Source organism: Pseudorca crassidens, chromosome 6, assembly GCF_039906515.1.
Source record: "Pseudorca crassidens isolate mPseCra1 chromosome 6, mPseCra1.hap1, whole genome shotgun sequence".
Classification (NCBI taxonomy): Eukaryota; Metazoa; Chordata; class Mammalia; order Artiodactyla; family Delphinidae; genus Pseudorca; species Pseudorca crassidens.
The window spans coordinates 127,679,360-127,696,662 of record NC_090301.1 but is presented as its reverse complement, the minus strand read 5'-3'; the positions used below and the strand labels follow the sequence as shown (position 1 = coordinate 127,696,662).

The window sequence follows — 17,303 nt, the reverse complement described above, 5'->3', positions numbered from 1 at the left end:
AATAGCTATTTTTTTTGGACATCCCTGGTGGCACAGTGGTTAAGAATCTGCCTGCCAATGCGGGGGACGTGGGTTTGAGCCCTGGTCCAGGAAGATCCCACATGCCATGGAGCAACTAAGCCTGTGCACCACAAATACTGAGCCTGCACTCTAGAGCCCATGAGGCACAACTACTGAGCCCGCATGCCACAACTACTGAAGCCTGTGCACTAGAGCCTGTGCTCTGCAGCAAAGAGAAACCACTGCAATGAGAAACCCACTCACTGCATTGAAGAGTAGCCCCTGCTCACCACAACTACAGAAAGCCCATATGCAGCAATGAAGACCCAAAGCAGCCAAAAATAAATAAATACATTTATTAAAAAATGTATTTTAAAGATCTATTTAAATATAGCTATTTTTAGCTACAGAAAATTGAAAAACCTGTGTGAAAAAATTCCAAGAGTCAAAGACAAAAGTGAAATTGTGAAGTATTTTGGATTGAATTATGAAAACAAAATTTGTGGGATTCCTCTCAAGCAAGAGTCAGCAAACTTTTTCTTAAAAGTCCATATAATTTGTATTATAGGTATGTGGGCCTTATGGTCTCTGTTGCAATCACTCAACTCTGTCACTGTCACAGGAAAGCAGCCACAGACGACACATAAATGAACGTGCATGTCTATATTCCAGCCTGCAATTGTAGTTTTCTGGTACCTGCTCTAAAACAGTATTCAGAGGGGAATTTATACCATTAAATACCAATATTAGAAAAGAAGAAATGTCTCAAATCAGTGACCTCAGCGTCAATCTTAAGAAACTAGATAAAGAAGAGCAAGTTAAACTAAAAGTAAGCATAAGAAAGAAATACAGGCCAGCATGGAGAACAGAAAAACTGTAGAGAAAATCAATGAAAGCAAAAGCTAGTTCTTTGATAAGATAAATAATTCTGACAAACTTCTGGCCAAACTGTTGTAGAAAATAAGAAAGAAGACATAAATTACCAATATCAGGAAAAGAGATGTTACATCACTAAAGAGCATACAGACATTAGACATTGTTAGGGAGTGTTGTGGACAACTCTATGCCAATAAATTTGACAACTTAGATAAAATAGACAATTTTCTTGAAAGACACACTCTACCAAACCTCACTCAAGAAGAACTAGATAACCTGAGTAGCCCTATTTCTATTAAAGAAATTGAATTTGTAGTTAAAAACCTTCCCAGAAAGTACAAAAAAAAACAAAGAAAAAACTCAGGCTAAGATAGCTTCTTTGGTGAATTCTACCAAATGTTTAAGGAAGAAATAATGCTACAACACCAATTCTACACAAACTTTACAGCAAATTGAAGAGGAGAGAATACTTCTCAACTAACTCTATAAGGTCCTGATGCCTAAACCAGACAAAACCAGGATAAGAAATCTATTGACAAATATTTCTTATGAACATAGATGTAAATTTTAAAAAATTAGCTAATTCAATTTAACAATATATAAAATGGATAATACAGCACAATCAAGTGGAATTTATCTTAGAAATGGAAGATTGGTGTTATATTTGAAAAATCAACCAGTGCAATTTGCTAGCAAACTAAATGAGAAAATCCATATGATCATCTCAATAGATGAAGAAAAAAATTTGGCAAAATTCAACATCCATTACTGATAGAATCTCTCAATAAACTAGGGAAAGAAGAGCTTCTTTAGCCTGATAAGGAGCATCTATGAAAAGCTTACAGCTAGCATCATACTTAAATGGGAAAAACTGAATACCTCCATAGATCAGAAACAAGACAAAGATGTCTGTTCTCACCACGTAAATGCAACATTTTACTGGAGGCTCTAGCTGGCACAATAAGTCAAGAAAAGACATACTAGGCATCCATAATAGAAGGGAAGAATTAAGTCTTTATTTGCATATGACATGATTGTCCAGGTAGAAAATCTGAAGGAATCTACAAAAAAAAAAAAAAAAAAAAAAAAAGCTCCTGGAAATAATAAGTAAAATTGACAAGTGTACAAGATCAATATAGAAAAAGTAATGGTTTTCTATATTCTAGCAATAAACAGCTGGAAATTGAAAAAAAATACGATTTACAATAGCATCAATACATAAAATAGGGTAAATCTGACCAAACATATGCAAGAAAACAACAAAATATTGCAGAAAGTAATTAAAGAAGATCTAAATAAATGGGAAGATATATTTTGGTCATGGATCAGAAGACTCAATAAAGTTAAGGTATCAGTTCTCCCTAGATAGATCTGTAGATTCATGCAATTCCTATCAAAACCATAGCAGAACAAGTTTTTTTTTAGAAATTGGTAAACTGATTTTAAAATTTGTATGGAAATTCAAAGTATCCAGAATAGTCAAAAACAACTCTTAAAGTGCAAAACAAATGGGGGGCTAGTACTACCTAATTCCACTACTTATTATAAAGCCACACTAACAAAGACAGTGTGATACTGGCATCAAGATAGGTGGATAGATAAATGGAACAAAGTAGGGAGTTCAGATATAAATCCTCACATACATGACTTTTGACAAAGTGATTTTTGACAAAGGTGCAAATTAAGCCAACTAAGTGGAGAAAGAATAGTTTTTTCACAAATAGTCCTGGAACAAATGGACATGCATATGCAGGAGAAATAAACTTCAGTCCACACCTCCCACTTTATCAAAATGTTAACTCAAACATGGATCACAGACATAAATGTAAAGGCTAAAACTTTAAAATTTCTTATAGAAGATATTTTTCAGTAGAATAGGTATAGAAATAGTTCAAGTGAGAGCATGGTTACTGTAATTTATGACTGATTTTAGAACTCTGCTTTCCATTTCTGTTGTTTGTCTCTTCTTTTTATGACAATATGTTAATGAATGCTGCAATAGCTTAGCTTCCCCTGGTTGGCATCATGTGGTTTCATTTTTTTTTTTTTTTTTGGCTGTGTTGGGTCTTTGTTGCTGTGCATGGGCTTTCTCTAGTTGCAGTGAGTGGGGGCTACTCTTCATTGTGGTGTGTGGACTTCTCATCGTGACTTCTCTTGTGGATCAAGGCTCGAGGCATGTGGGCTTCAGTAATTGCAGCACACAGGTTTAGTAGTTGTGGCTCACAGGCTCTAGAGCGCAGGCTCAGTAGTTGTGGTGCATAGGCTTAGTTGCTTCGTGACATGTGGGATCTTCCTGGATCAGGGATCGAACTCGTGTCCCCTGCATTGGCAGGCAGATTCTTAACCACTGCACCACCAGGGTAGTCCCCACATTAGTTTTAATGTAAAACCCCAGGTGTGGTGCCTTTTTTGGACACAAATTGAGTTAACTCTACATCATTTTAAACTTGTCCTTAGAGTCCTAGGTCTGAATGCTCTGACTAAACAGTGGGATGTGACCCAAGACAGGCTTTGGGTCCTGGACCTCTACCAAGTCACATAGAAAGCTGAAGGGAAAGAGCAGTTTGTCAGACTATTCCCATTCTTCCATGGCATCCTGACATGCTGTTTTAAATATCCAGAATTTAAACCTGATGGTAAGGGAGAAAGGTGAGGTTTTTGCAAAAGCACACAGAGGGCCCTGGAGGTGAGCACCCTCTTTCATTGCATTGAAGCTCAGCCTAGGCTACTTACCCAGCTTTGTGTGAAAGTGGCATCCTCTGGGAACATGGCTTTAGGGCTGTCCTGTTTTACTGAAGATGACATTCTTTGTCTTCCACTTAATGACTTTCCCTGCATTTTAGGGGTTAAACTATATCTTGCAGAAAAAGTATCTAATGAATGTCTTTTTGTGGATAACAAAGAGTGGTTTTAATTCATTTTGTAGTAATTCAGAGATATGAGAATATTTATTTGTATGGAGACACAAATGAACACATAGTTCCAGGTATAGTGTCTTTAGCAGAGAGTAATTTATAAAGTCTCATTATCAATAATGACAGCACAGCTATACATTTGCATCACATGATGGGCACAATTATTTGGCATTATTTGGTTGTTAATCAGTGAACTGAAATAGGAAGAAGACAGATTATCAAATTAAAATAAAATTTGAAATTAATTTTTAAAATATTCACAAATAAAATTAATACTTAATATGTAATTCAGAGGAGTAATTAAAAAACAGTACTAGGCTGGAGAAGGTCCTGAAGTGTTGGAGACAAGATGGTGGAGTAGAAGGGCTTGAGCACAACTGCTCTCACAAAAACACCAAAATCACAACTAACTGCTGAACAACTGTTGACAAAAGAGACTGGAACCTACCAAAGAAGATATTCTATATCCAAAGACAAAGAAGCCACAACAAGACAGTAGAGGGGTGCAATCATGATAAAATCAAATCCCACACCCACCAGATGGATGACCCACAAACTGGAAAATAATTATACCACAGAGGCTCTCCCACAGGAGTGAGAGTTTGGAGCCCCATGTCAGGATCCCTAGCCTGGGGACCTGGCACTGGCAGGAGGATCCCCCAAAGAATTTGTCTTTGAAGGCAAGTGGGGCTTGATGACAGGAGCTCCACAGGATTGGGGGAAACAGAAACTCCATTCTTGGAGGCCACACACGAGGTCTCGTGCTCACTGGGACCCAGGGAAAAAGCAGTGACTTCATAGGAGCCGGACCAGACCTACCTGCTGGTCTTGGAGAGTCTCCTGGGCAGGTGGGGCTTTGGTTGTGGTTCACTGTGGGGACAAGGACACTGGTGGTGGAGGTATCAGGGAGTACTCATTGGCCTGAGCTTTCCTGGAGGTTGCCACCAAGACGTGGTGACACCCTACAGTCTGTAGGATCCAGTGCTGGGACGCCTCAGGCAAAACAACCAACAGGGCAAGAGCACAGCACCACCCATCATCAGACAGGCTGCCTAAAATCTTCCTACCCACAGCCACTTCTAAACACCACTTCTATATACAAAACAGAAACAAACTCACAGACATAGAGATCAGACTTGTGGTTGCCAAAGGGGAGGGGAGGAGGGAGGGGCATGGACTGGGAATTTGGGGTTGGTAGATGCAAAGTATTACATTTAGAATGGATAAACAACAAGGTCTTATTGTATAGCACAGGAAACTATATCCAATCCCTTGTGATAAACCATAATGGAAAAGAATATTTTTAAAAAAGAATGTATATATGTGCAAAACTGAGACACTTTTCTGTACAGCAGAGATTGGTACAATACTGTAAATCAACTATACTTCAATAAAAAAAAGTAATAAACACACCTCTGGACATGGCCCTGCCCACCATCTCCATCCATCAGTGGGAAGGCAACAGTCCCTCCCACCAGGAAGCCTGCATGAGCCTCTTAGAGCAGCCTCACCCATCAGTGGGGAGACACCAGAAGCACAAGGAACTACAACCTTGCAGCCTATGGAACAGAAAGTGCAGTCACAGAAAGTTAGACAAAATGAGACAGCAAAAGAGTATGTTTCAGATGAAGGAACAAGAAAAAAAAAAACAGAATAACTAAGTGAAGAGGAGATAAGCAATCTAGCCAAAAGGAATCCAGAGTAATGAGAGTAAAGATGATCCAAAATCTTGGAAAAAGAATGGAGGCACAGATCGAGAAGATACAAGAAATGTTTAACAAAGAGCTGGAAGATATAAAGAATAAAAAAACAGAGATGAACAATGCAATAACCAAAAGGAAAAATACACTAGAAGGAATCCATAGCAGAATAAATGAAGCAGAAGAATAGATAAGTGAGCTGGAAGACAGAATGGTGGAAATACTGCCAGAGAATAAAATAAAGAAAGAAGAATGAAAACAAACGAGGGCAGTTTAAGAGACCTCTGAGTCAACATTAAATGCACCAACATTTGCATTATAGCGGGTCCCAGAAAGAGAAGAGAGAAAGAGCCTGAGAAAATATTTGAAGAGATAATAGCTGAAAACTCTCCTAACATGGGAAAGGAAACAACCACCCAAGTCCAAGAAGTGCAGAGAGTGCCAGGAAGGATAAACCCAAGGAGGAACACACCAAGATGCATATTAATCACATTGACAAAAATTAAATACAAAGAGAAAATATTTAAAACAACAAGGGAAAAGCAACAAATAACATACAAAGGAATCCCCATAAGGTTATCGGCTGATTTTTCCACAGAAACTCTGCAGGCCAGAAGGGAGTGGCATGATATATTTAAAGCGATGAAAGGGAAAAACTACAACCAAGAATACTCTACTCAACAAGGCTCTCATTTAGATTTGACAGAGAAATCAAAAGCTTTAAAGACAAGCAAAAGCTAAGATAATTCAGCACCACAAAATCAGCTTTACAACAATGCTAAAGAAAGTCTCTAGGTGGAAAAGAAAAGGCCGTAAATAGATACAAGAAAATTAGGAATGGAAAGGCTCACTGGTAAAGGCAAGCATACAGTTAAAGTAGGAAATCATCCACACACAAATATATTACAACAGCAATTGTGAGAAAAGATGAGTACAAATGCAGGATATTGAAAATGCATTTGAAATTAAAGACCAGCAACTTAATCTTGTATATATATAGACTGCTATATCAAAATTTCATACTATCTACAAATATCATAGTATCTACATAGTATCTTCAAATATCTACAATAGACATACACACAAAAAAGAAAGAGGAATCCAAACACAACACTAAAGTTAGGCATCAGATCACAAGAGAAGAGAGCAAGAGGAAGGGAAGAAAAAAGACCTATAAAAACAAATCCAAAACAATTAACAAAATGACAATAAGAACATACATATCAATAATTACCTTAAATGTAAACAGAATAAATGCTCCAGCCAAAAGACATAGATTGGCTGAATGGATACAAAAGCAAGACACATATATATGCTGTCTACAAGAGACCAAATTCAGGTCTAGGAACACATACAGAATGAAAGTGAGGGGATGGAAAAATATGCTCCATGTAAATGGAAATCAAAAGAGAGCTGGAGGGACTTCCCTGGTGGCACAGTGATTAAAAATCTGCTTGCTAATGCAGGGGACACGGGCTCGATCCCTAGTCCTGGAAGATCCCACATGCCGTGAAGCAGCTAAGCCCATGTGGCACAACTATTGAGCCTGCACTCTAGAGCCCGTGAGCCACAACTACTGAGCCAACGTGCCACAACTGCTGAAGCCTGTGCACCTAGACCCTGTTCTCGGCAACAAGAGAAGCCACTGCAACAAGAAGCCTGTGCACAGCAACAAAGAGTAGCTCCCGTTCATTGCAACTAGAGAAAGCCTGCGCTCAGCGACAAAGACCCAGTGCAGCCAAAAATGAATAAATAAATAAATTAATTTTAAAAAAAGCTGGAGTAGCAATATTCATATCAGACAAAATAAACTTTAAAATAAAAGCTGTTACCAGAGACAAAGAAGGACACTACATAATGATCAATCCAAGAAGATATAACAATTGTAAATATGTATGCACCCAACATAGGAACACCTCAATATATAAGGCAGATACTAACAGCCAATAAAGGAGAAATCGACAGTAACACAATAATACTGGGGGACCTTAACACCCCACTTTCATCAATGGACAGATCATCCAGAGAGAAAATCAATAAGGAAACACAGCCCTTAAATGACACATTAGCTCAGATGGACTTAATTGATATTTACAGAGCATTCCATCCAAAAGCAGCAGAATACACATTCTTCTAAAGGGCACATGGAACATTCTCCAGGACAGATCACATCTTGGGTCACAAATCAATCCTTGGTAAATTTAAGAAAATTGAAATCATATCAAGCATCTTTTCCAACCACGACGCTATGAGATGACAAATCAATTACAAGAAAAAACTACAAAAAACACAAACACATGGAGGCTAAACAATATGCTGTTAAACAACCAATGGGTCACTGAAGAAATCAAAGAGGAATTAAAAAAATACATAGAGATAAATGAAAATGAAAACATGATCATCCAAAACTTGTGGGGTGCAGCAAAAGCAGTTCTAAGAGGTAAGATTATAGCAATACAATCTTACCTCAGGAAACAAGAAAAATCTCAAACAACCTAACTTTACATCTAAAGCAACTAGAGAAAGAAGAACAAACAAAACCCGAAGTTAGTAGAAGGAAAGAAATCATAAAGATCAGAGCAGAAATAAATGAAACAGAGATGAAGAAAACAATAGAAAAGATCAATGAAACTAAAAGCTGGCTCTCTGAAAAGAAAAACAAAATTGATAAACCTTTAGCCAGACTCATTAAGAAAAAACGGGAGGTCTTCCCTGGTGATGCAGTTGTTGAGAGTCCACCTGCCCATGCAGGGGACATGGGTTCGTGCCCGGGTCAGGGAAGATCCCACATGCCCCGGAATGGCTAGGCCCATGAGCCATGGCCACTGAGCCTGCGCATCTGGAGCCTGTGCTCCGGAAGAGGCCACAACAGTGAGAGTCCCGTGTACCGCAAAAAAAAAAAAAAAAAAAAAAAGAAGAAGAAGAAAAAAGGGAGAGGGCTTAAATCAATAAAATCAGAAATGAAAAAAGAGGAGATATAACTGACACAACAGAAATACAAAGGATCATAAGAGACTACTACAAGCAACTGTATGCCAAAAAAATGGATAGCCTAGAAGAAATGGAAAAATTTTTAGACAGGTACAATCTCCAAAGACTAAGTGAGGAAGAAATTGAAAATATGAACAAGCAATCACAGTACTGAAATTGAAACTGTGATTGAAAAACTCCCAACAAGTAAATGTCCATGGTCAGATGGCTTCACAGGTGAATTCTATCAAACATTTAAGGAAGAGTTAATACTTTCTTCTGAAACTATTCCAAAAAATTGCAGAAGAAGGAACACTCCTAAAGTCATTCTATGAGGCCACCATCACTCTGATTCCAAAACTAAACAAAGATACAACAAAAAAGAAAATTACAGGCCAATATCACTGATGACCATAGATGCAAAAATCCTCAACAAAATACTAGCAATCTGAATTCAACAATAAATTAAAAGGACCATACACCATGAACAAGTGGGATTTATCCCAGGGATGCAATGACTTTTCAATATCTGCGAGTTACTCAGTGTGATACTGATTGTGATACCACATCAACAAAGTGAAGAATAAAAACTATATGATCATCTCAATAGATGCAGAAAAACTTTTGATTAAATTCAACACTGATTTATTATAAAAAAACTCTCCAAACAGTGGGTATAGAGTGAACATACCTCAACATAATAAAGGCCATATATGACAAGCCTGCAGAAAACATCATTTGCAACCATGGAAAATTGAAAGCATTTTCTCTAAGATCCGGAAAAAGATAAGGATGTACACGATCACCAGTTTTATTCAACATAGTTCTGGATGTCCTAGCCATGGCAATCAGAGATTTAAAAGGAATAAAAGGAATGCAATTTGAAAAGAAGTTAAACTGTCACTATTTGCAGATGACATGATACTATACATAGAAAACAGTAAAGATGCTACCGGAAAATTGCTAGAGCTAATCAACAAATTCAGTAAAGTTGCAGGATACAAAATTAATACACAAATATCTGTGGCATTTCTATACACTAAAAAGGAAAAACCAGAAAGAGAAATTAAGGAAACAGTCCCATTTACCATCACATCATAAAGAATAAAATACCTAGGAATAAACCTACCTAAGGAGGTAAAAGACCCATACTGCAAAAACTATAACATGCTGATAAAAGAAATTGAAGATGACACTAAAAAATGGATAGACCATGTTCCTGGATTGGAGGAATGAATATTGTCAAAATAAGTATACTATCCAAGGCAATCTACAGATTCAATGCAATCCTTATCAAGTTACCAATGGAATTTTTTGCAGAACTAGAACAAAATATTTTAAAGTTTGTATGGAAACATAAAAGACTCTGAAGAGCCAAAGCAATCCTAAGAAAGAAAAATGGAGCTGGAGGCATCAAGCACCCTGACTTCAGACTATACTAGAAAGTTATAGTAATCAAAACAGTATGGTACTGGCACAAAAACAGAAATATAGATCAATGGAACAGGATACAGAGTCCAGAAATAAACCCATGCACCTAAGGTCAATTAATCTACAACAAGGAGGCAAGACTATACAGTGGAGAAGAGACAGTGTCTTCAATAAGTGGTGCTGGGAAAATTGGAAAGTTATATGTAAAAGACTGAAATTACAATGTTGTTTAACTCCATACACAATAATAAGGTCAAAGTGGATTAAAGACCTTAATGTAAGACTGGATAGTATTAAACTCTTTGAGGGAAATATAGGCAGAACACCCTCTGACATAAATTGCAGCAATATGTTTTTCGATTCATTTCCTAGAGTAATGGAAATAAAAGCAAAAATAAACAAATGGGACCTAATTAAACTCAAAAGCTTTTGCACTGCAAAGGAAACCATAAACAAAATGAAAAGACAACCCACTGAATGGTAGACAATATTTGAAAATGTTGCCACCAACAAGGGATTAATCTCCAAAATTTACAAACAGCTCATGTGGCTCAATATCAAAAAAACAAGCAACCCACTCAAAAAATGGGCAGAAGACCTAAATAAAGATTTCTCCAAAGGAGACATACAGATTCCCATGAGGCACATGAAAAGATGCTCAACATTGCTAATTATTTGAGAAATGCAAATCAAAACTACAATGAGATATCACCTCACACTGGTCAGAGTGGTCATCATCAGAAAATCTACAAACAATAAATTTTGGAGAGGGTGTGGAAAAGCAGGAACCCTTTTACACGTTGATGGGAATGTAAATTGGTACAGCCACTATGGAGAACAGTATGGAGGTTCCTTAAAAAGCTAAAAATAGAACTACCATATGATCCAGCAATCCCACTCCAGACAAATTATTTCTGGAGATAATTCAAAAAGATACATGCACTGTAATGTTCATGGTAGCACTATGTACAAGAGCCAAGACATGGAAGAAACCTATATGTCCATGACTAATGGATAAAGAAGATGTGGTACATATATACAATGGAATATTACTCAGCCATAAAAATGAATGAGATAATGCCATTTGCAGCAATGTGGACAGACCTAGAGATTATCATACTAAGTGAAGTAAGTCAGACAGAGAAAGACAAATATCATATGATGTCACTTATATGTGGAAACTAAAAAATGGTACAAATGAACTTCAAAACAGAAACAAACTCACAAACTATGAAAACAAACTTTTGATTACCAAAGGGGAAACCTGGGGGCGAGGGATAAATTGGGAGTTTGGGATTAACATATAGACACTACTATATATAAAATATTGATAGATAATCAACAAGGACCTACAGTATAACACAGGGAACTCTACTCAATATTCTGTCATAACTTATAGGGGAAAAGAATCTGAAAAAGAAGAGATTTATGCATATGTATAATTGAATCACTTTGCTGTACACCTGAAACTAAGACATTGTAAAACAACTATACTCCAACATAAAATAAAAATTAAAAAAAAAAAAAAAAAAAAACCCACTACTAGGCTTTAGAACAGTCAAGAAGTCACATCTGAAAAATCTTCACATTCTCTGTCTCAGGATTAGGCAGAAATTACAAGAAGTTGTGAGGAAAGTTCTTCCAACTTAACTTTTGCACACTCTGCTCACTCTTCCTAGGTCTCTTGGGATGGCTCACCATTGGCAGAATTTCTAGTACTGAACAGGCAAATGGGCAGACCTCCAGGGTCCACCAGCTCTCCCTGGAGTAGGCACGAGTCTGCAGTGCTGTTTAGGATCCCATATACAACGACACATTGTCCCTTCATCTCCCAACAGGCTGCCTGGGATATTGTCCTCCTTTGCTGGTTACATTTGTTTCTTTTTGCCTGTTCCAGGCAGGCTAAGCACTAGCGAATGCAATTATTCAACCACCTTTCATTTATTTATTAATTTAGAACGTTTTTATTAGAGTATAATTGCTTTACAATGGTGTGTTAGTTTCTACTTTATAACGAAGTGAATCAGTTATACATATACATGTATCTCCGTATCTCTTCCCTCTTGCATCTCTCTCCCTCCCATCCTCCCTATCCCACCTTTCTAGCTGGTCACAAAGTACCGAGCTCATCTCCCTGTGCTATGCAACTCCTTCCCACTAACTATCTATTGTATATTTGGTAGTGTATATATGTCCATATATACACTACCACTCTCTCACTTTGTCCCAGCTTACGCTTCCCTCTCCCCGTGTCCTCAAGTCCATTTTCAAGTAGGTCTGCAACTTTCCTTCCATCTTGCCCCTAGGTTCTTCAGAACCTCTTTTTTGTTTTTTAGATTCCATATATATGTGTTAGCATACGGTATTTTTTTCCTCTTTCTGACTTACTTCACTCTGTATGACAGACTCCGGGTCCATCCACCTCACTAGAAATAACTCAATTTCGTTCCATTTTATGGCTGAGTAATATTACATTGTATATATGTGCCACATCTTCTTTATCTATTCATCTGTTGATGGAAACTTAGGTTGCTTCCATGTTCTGGCTATTGTAAATAGTGCTGCAATGAACATTGTGATACATGACACTTTTTAAATTATAGTTTTCTCAAGGTATATGCCCGGTAGTGGGATTGCTCTGTCATATGGTAGTTCTATTTTTCATTTTTTAAGGAACCTCCATACAGTTCTCCATAGTGGCTGTACCAATTCACATTCCCACCAGCAGTGCAAGAGTGTTCCTTCTTCTCCACACCCTCTCCAGCATTTATTGTTTCTAGATTTTTTGATGATGGCCATTCTGACTGGTGTGAGATGATATCTCATTGTAGTTTTGATTTGCATTTCTCTAATGATTAATGATGTTGAGCATTCCTTCATGTGTTTGTTGGCAATGTGTATATCTTCTTTGGAGAAATGTCTATTCAGGTCTTCTGCCCATTTTTGGATTGGGTTGTTTGTTTTTTTGATATTGAGCTGCATGAGCTGATTGTAAATTTTGGAGATTAATCCTTTGTCCATTGTTTCATTTGCAAATATTTTCTCCCATTCTGAGAATTGTCTTTTTGTCTTTTTTATGGTTTTCTTTGCTGCACAAAAGCTTTTAAGTTTCATTAGGTCCCATTTGTTTATTTTTGTTTTTATTTCCATTTCTCTAGTAGGTGGATCAAAAAGAATTTTGCTGTGATTTATGTCATAGAGTGTTCTGCCTATGTTTTCCTCTAAGAGTTTGAAAGTGTCTAGCCTTACATTTAGGTCTTTAATCCATTTTGAGTTTATTTTTGTGTATGGTGTTAGGTAGAGTTCTAATTTCATTCTTTTACATGTACCTGTCCAGTTTTCCCAGCAGCACATATTGAAGAGGCTGTCTTTTCTCTATTGTATATTCTTGCCTTCTTTGTCAAAGATAAGGCAACCATTTGTGCATGGGTTTATCTCTGGACATTCTATCCTGTTCCACTGATCTATATTTCTGTTTTTGTGCCAGTACCATACTGTCTTGATTACTGTAGCTTTGTAGTATAGTCTGAAGTCCAGGGACCAGATTCCTCCAGCTCCGTTTTTCTTTATCAAGATTGCTTTGGCCATTTGGGGTCTTTTGTGTTTCCATACAAATTGTGAATTTTTTTGTTCTAGTTCTGTGAAAAATGCCAGTGTTAGTTTGATAGGGATTGCATTGAATCTTTAGATTGCTTGGGGTAGTATAGTCATTTTCACAATGTTGATTTTTCCAATCCAAGAACATGGTATATCTCTCCATCTATTTGTATCATCTTTAATTTCTTTCATCAGCATCTTATAATTTTCTGCATACAGGTCTTTTGTCTCCTTATGTAGGTTTATTCCTAGGTATTTCATTCTTTTTGTTGCAATGGTAAATGGGAGTTTTTTCTTAATTTCACTTTCAGATATTTCATCATTAGTGTATAGGAATGCAAGAGATTTCTGTGCATTAATTTTGTATCCTGCTACTTACAAAATTCACTGATTATCTTTAGTAGTTTTCTGGTAGCATCTTTAGGATTCTCTATGTATAGTATCATGTCATCTGCAAACAGTGACAGCTTTATTTCTTCTTTTCCAATTTGGATTCCTTTTTTCTTTTTCTTCTCTGATTGCTGTGGCTAAAACTTCCAAAACTATGTTGAATAAAAGTGGTGAGAGTGGGCAACCTTGTCTTGTTCCTGGTCTTAGTGGAAATGTTTTCAGTTTTTCACCATTTTGGACGATTTTGGCTGTGAGTTTGTCATATATAACCTTTATTATGTTGAGGTATGTTCCCTCTATGCCTACTTTCTGGAGGGTTTTTATCATAAATCGGTGTTGAATTTTGTTGAAAGCCTTCTCTGTCTCTATTGAGATGATCTTATGGTTTTTATCCTTCAATTTGTTAATATGGTGTATCACATTTATTGATTTGCATACATTGAAGAATCCTTGCATTCCACAGATAAACTCTACTTGGTCATGGTGTATGATCCTTTTAATGTGCTATTGGATTCTGTTTGCTAGTATTTTGTTGAGGATTTTTGCATCTATGTTCATCAGTGATATTGGTCTCTAGTTTTCATTTTTGTGACATCTTCGTCTGGTTTTGGTGTCAGGATGATGGTGGCCTCATAGAATGAGTTTGGGAGTGGTCCTCCCTCTGCTATATTTTGGAAGAGTTTGAGAAGTATAGGTGTTAGCTCTTCTCTAAATGTTTGATAGAATTCTTATGTGAAGATATGTGATCCTGGGCTTTTGTTTGTTGGCAGATTTTTAATAACAGTTTCAATTTCAGTGCTTGTGATTTGTCTGTTCATATTTTCTATTTCTTCCTGCTTTCATCTCAGAAAGTTGTTCATTTCTAAGAATTTGTCCATTTCTTCCAGGTGGTCCTTTTTTTTTTTTTGCGGTACCTGGGCCTCTCACTGTTGTGGCCTCTCCCGTTGCAGAGCACAGGCTCTGGACGTGCAGGTCCAGCGGTCATGGCTCATGGGCCTAGCTGCTCTGCAGCATGTGGGATCTTCCCAGACTGGAGCACGAACCCGTGTCCCTGCATCGGCAGGCAGACTCGCAACCACTGTGCCACCAGGGAAGACCACAGGTGGTCCATCTTATTGGCATATAGTTGCTTGTAGTAATCTCTCATGATCCTTTATATTTGTGCAGTATTTGTTGTTACTTCCCCTTTTTCATTTCTAATTCTATTGATTTGAGCCTTCTCCCTATTTCTCTTGATGAGTCTGGCTAATGGTTTATCAATTTTGTTTATCTTCTCAAAGAACCAACTTTTAGTTTTATTAATCTTTGCTATCGTTTCCTTCATTAATTTTTCATTTATTTCTGATCTGATCTTTATGATTTCTTTCCTTCTGCTAACTTTGGGGTTTCTTGTGTTGCTTTCTCTAATTTCTTTAAGGGGAAGGTTAGGTTGTTTTTTTGAGATGTTTTTTAAGGTAGGATTTTATTGCTATAAACTTCCTTCTTAGAATTGCTTTTGCTGAATCCGTAGGTTTTGGGTCCTTGTGTTTTCATTTTCATTTGCTTCTAAGTATTTTTTGATTTCCTCTTTGATTTCTTCAGTTATCTCTTGGTTATTAAGTAGTGTATTGTGTAGCCTCCATGTGTTTGTATTTTTCCAGATTTTTTCCTGTAATTGATATCTAGTCTTATAGCATTGAGGTCAGAAAATATACTTGATATAATTTCAATTTTAAATTTACCAAGGCTTGACTTGGGACCCAAGATATGATCTATCTTGGAGAATGTTCTCTGAGGACTTGAGAAGAAAGTGTATTCTGTTGGTTTTGGATGGCATGTCCTATAAATATCAATTAAGTCCATCTTGTTTAATGTATCATTTAAAGCTTGTGTTTCCTTATTTATTTTCATTTTGGATGATCTGTCCATTGGTGAAAGTGGGGTGTTAAAGTCCCCTACTTTGATTGTGTTACTGTCCATTTTCCCTTTTATGGCTGTTAGTATTTGCCTTATATATTGTAGTGCTCCTATGTTGGGTGCATAAATATTTACAATTGTTATATCTTCATCTTGGATCAATCCCTTGATCATTATGTAGTGTCCTTCTTGTCTCTTGTAATAGTCTTTGTTTTAAACTCTATTGTGTCTGATATGAGGATTGCTACTACAGCTTTCTTTTGATTTCCATTTGCATGGAATATCTTTTTCTATCCCCTGACTTTCAGTCCGTATGTGTCCCTAGATCTGAAGTGGGTCTCTTGTAGACAGCATATATATGGGTCTTGTTTTTGTATCCATTCAGCCAGTCTATGTCTTTTGGTTGGAGCATTTAATTCATTTACATTTAAGGTAATTATTAATATGTATGTTCCTATTACCATTTGCTTATTTGGGGTTTGTTATTGTAGATCTTTTCCTTCTCTTTTGATTTCTGCCTAGGGAATTTCCTTTGGCATTTGTTGTAAAGTTGGTTTGGTGGTGCTGAATTCTCTTAGCTTTTGCTTGTCTGTTAAGATTTTAATTTCTCCGGCAAATCTGAATCAGATTCTTGCTGGATAGAGTAATCTTGGTTGTAGGTTTTTCCTTTTCATCACTTTAAATATGTCCTGCCACTCCCTTCTGGCTTGCAGAGTTTCCACTGAAGGATCTGCTGTTAACCTTATGGGGATTCCCTTGAATGATATTTGATGTTTTTCCCTTGCTGCGTTTAATATTTTCTTTGTATTTAATTTTTGATAGTTTGATTAATATGTGTCTTGGTGTGTTTCTCCTTGGATTTATCCTGTATGGGACTCTCTGTGCTTCCTGGGCTTGATTAACCATTTCCTTACCCATATTAGGGAAGTTTTCAACTATAATCTCTTCAAATATTTTCTCAGTCCCTTCCTTTTTCTCTTCTTCTTCCGGGACTCCTATAATTCGAATGTTGGTGCATTTAGTGTTGTCCCAGTGGTCTCTGAGACTGTCCTCAATTCTTTTCATTCTTTTTTTCTTTATACTGCTCTGCAGGAGTTATTTCCACTATTTTATCTTCCAATTCATTTATCTGTTCTTGTGCCTCAGTTATTCTGCTAATGATTCCTTCTAGAGAAATTTTAAGTGCATTTATTGTGTTTTTCATTATTGTTTGCTTGGTCTTTAGTTCTTCTATGTCCTTGATAAACATTTCTTTTATTTTCTCTATTGTATTACCAAGATTTTGGATATCTTTACTATCATTTTTCTGAATTGTTTTTCAGGTAGACTGCCTTTTTCCTTTTCTTTTGTTAGGTCTGGTGGGTTTTTACCTTGCTCCTTCATCTGCTGTGTGTTTCTCTCTCCTCATTTTGCTTAACTTACTGTGTTTTGGGTCTCCTTTTTGCAGGCTGCAGGTTCGTAGTTCCAGTTGTTTTTTGTGTCTGTCCCAGTGGCTAAGGTTGGTTCAGTGGGTTGTGTAGGTTTCCTG

The 17,303-nt window shown here is 37.0% G+C and overlaps 1 protein-coding gene across 5 annotated transcripts in view; it reads left to right on the top strand.

Annotated features, from left to right (window-relative positions):
• OCA2 (OCA2 melanosomal transmembrane protein) overlaps window positions 1-17,303 on the top strand; it is a 257,209-nt gene that overhangs the window by 112,828 nt on the left and 127,078 nt on the right. The window lies entirely within an intron of this gene.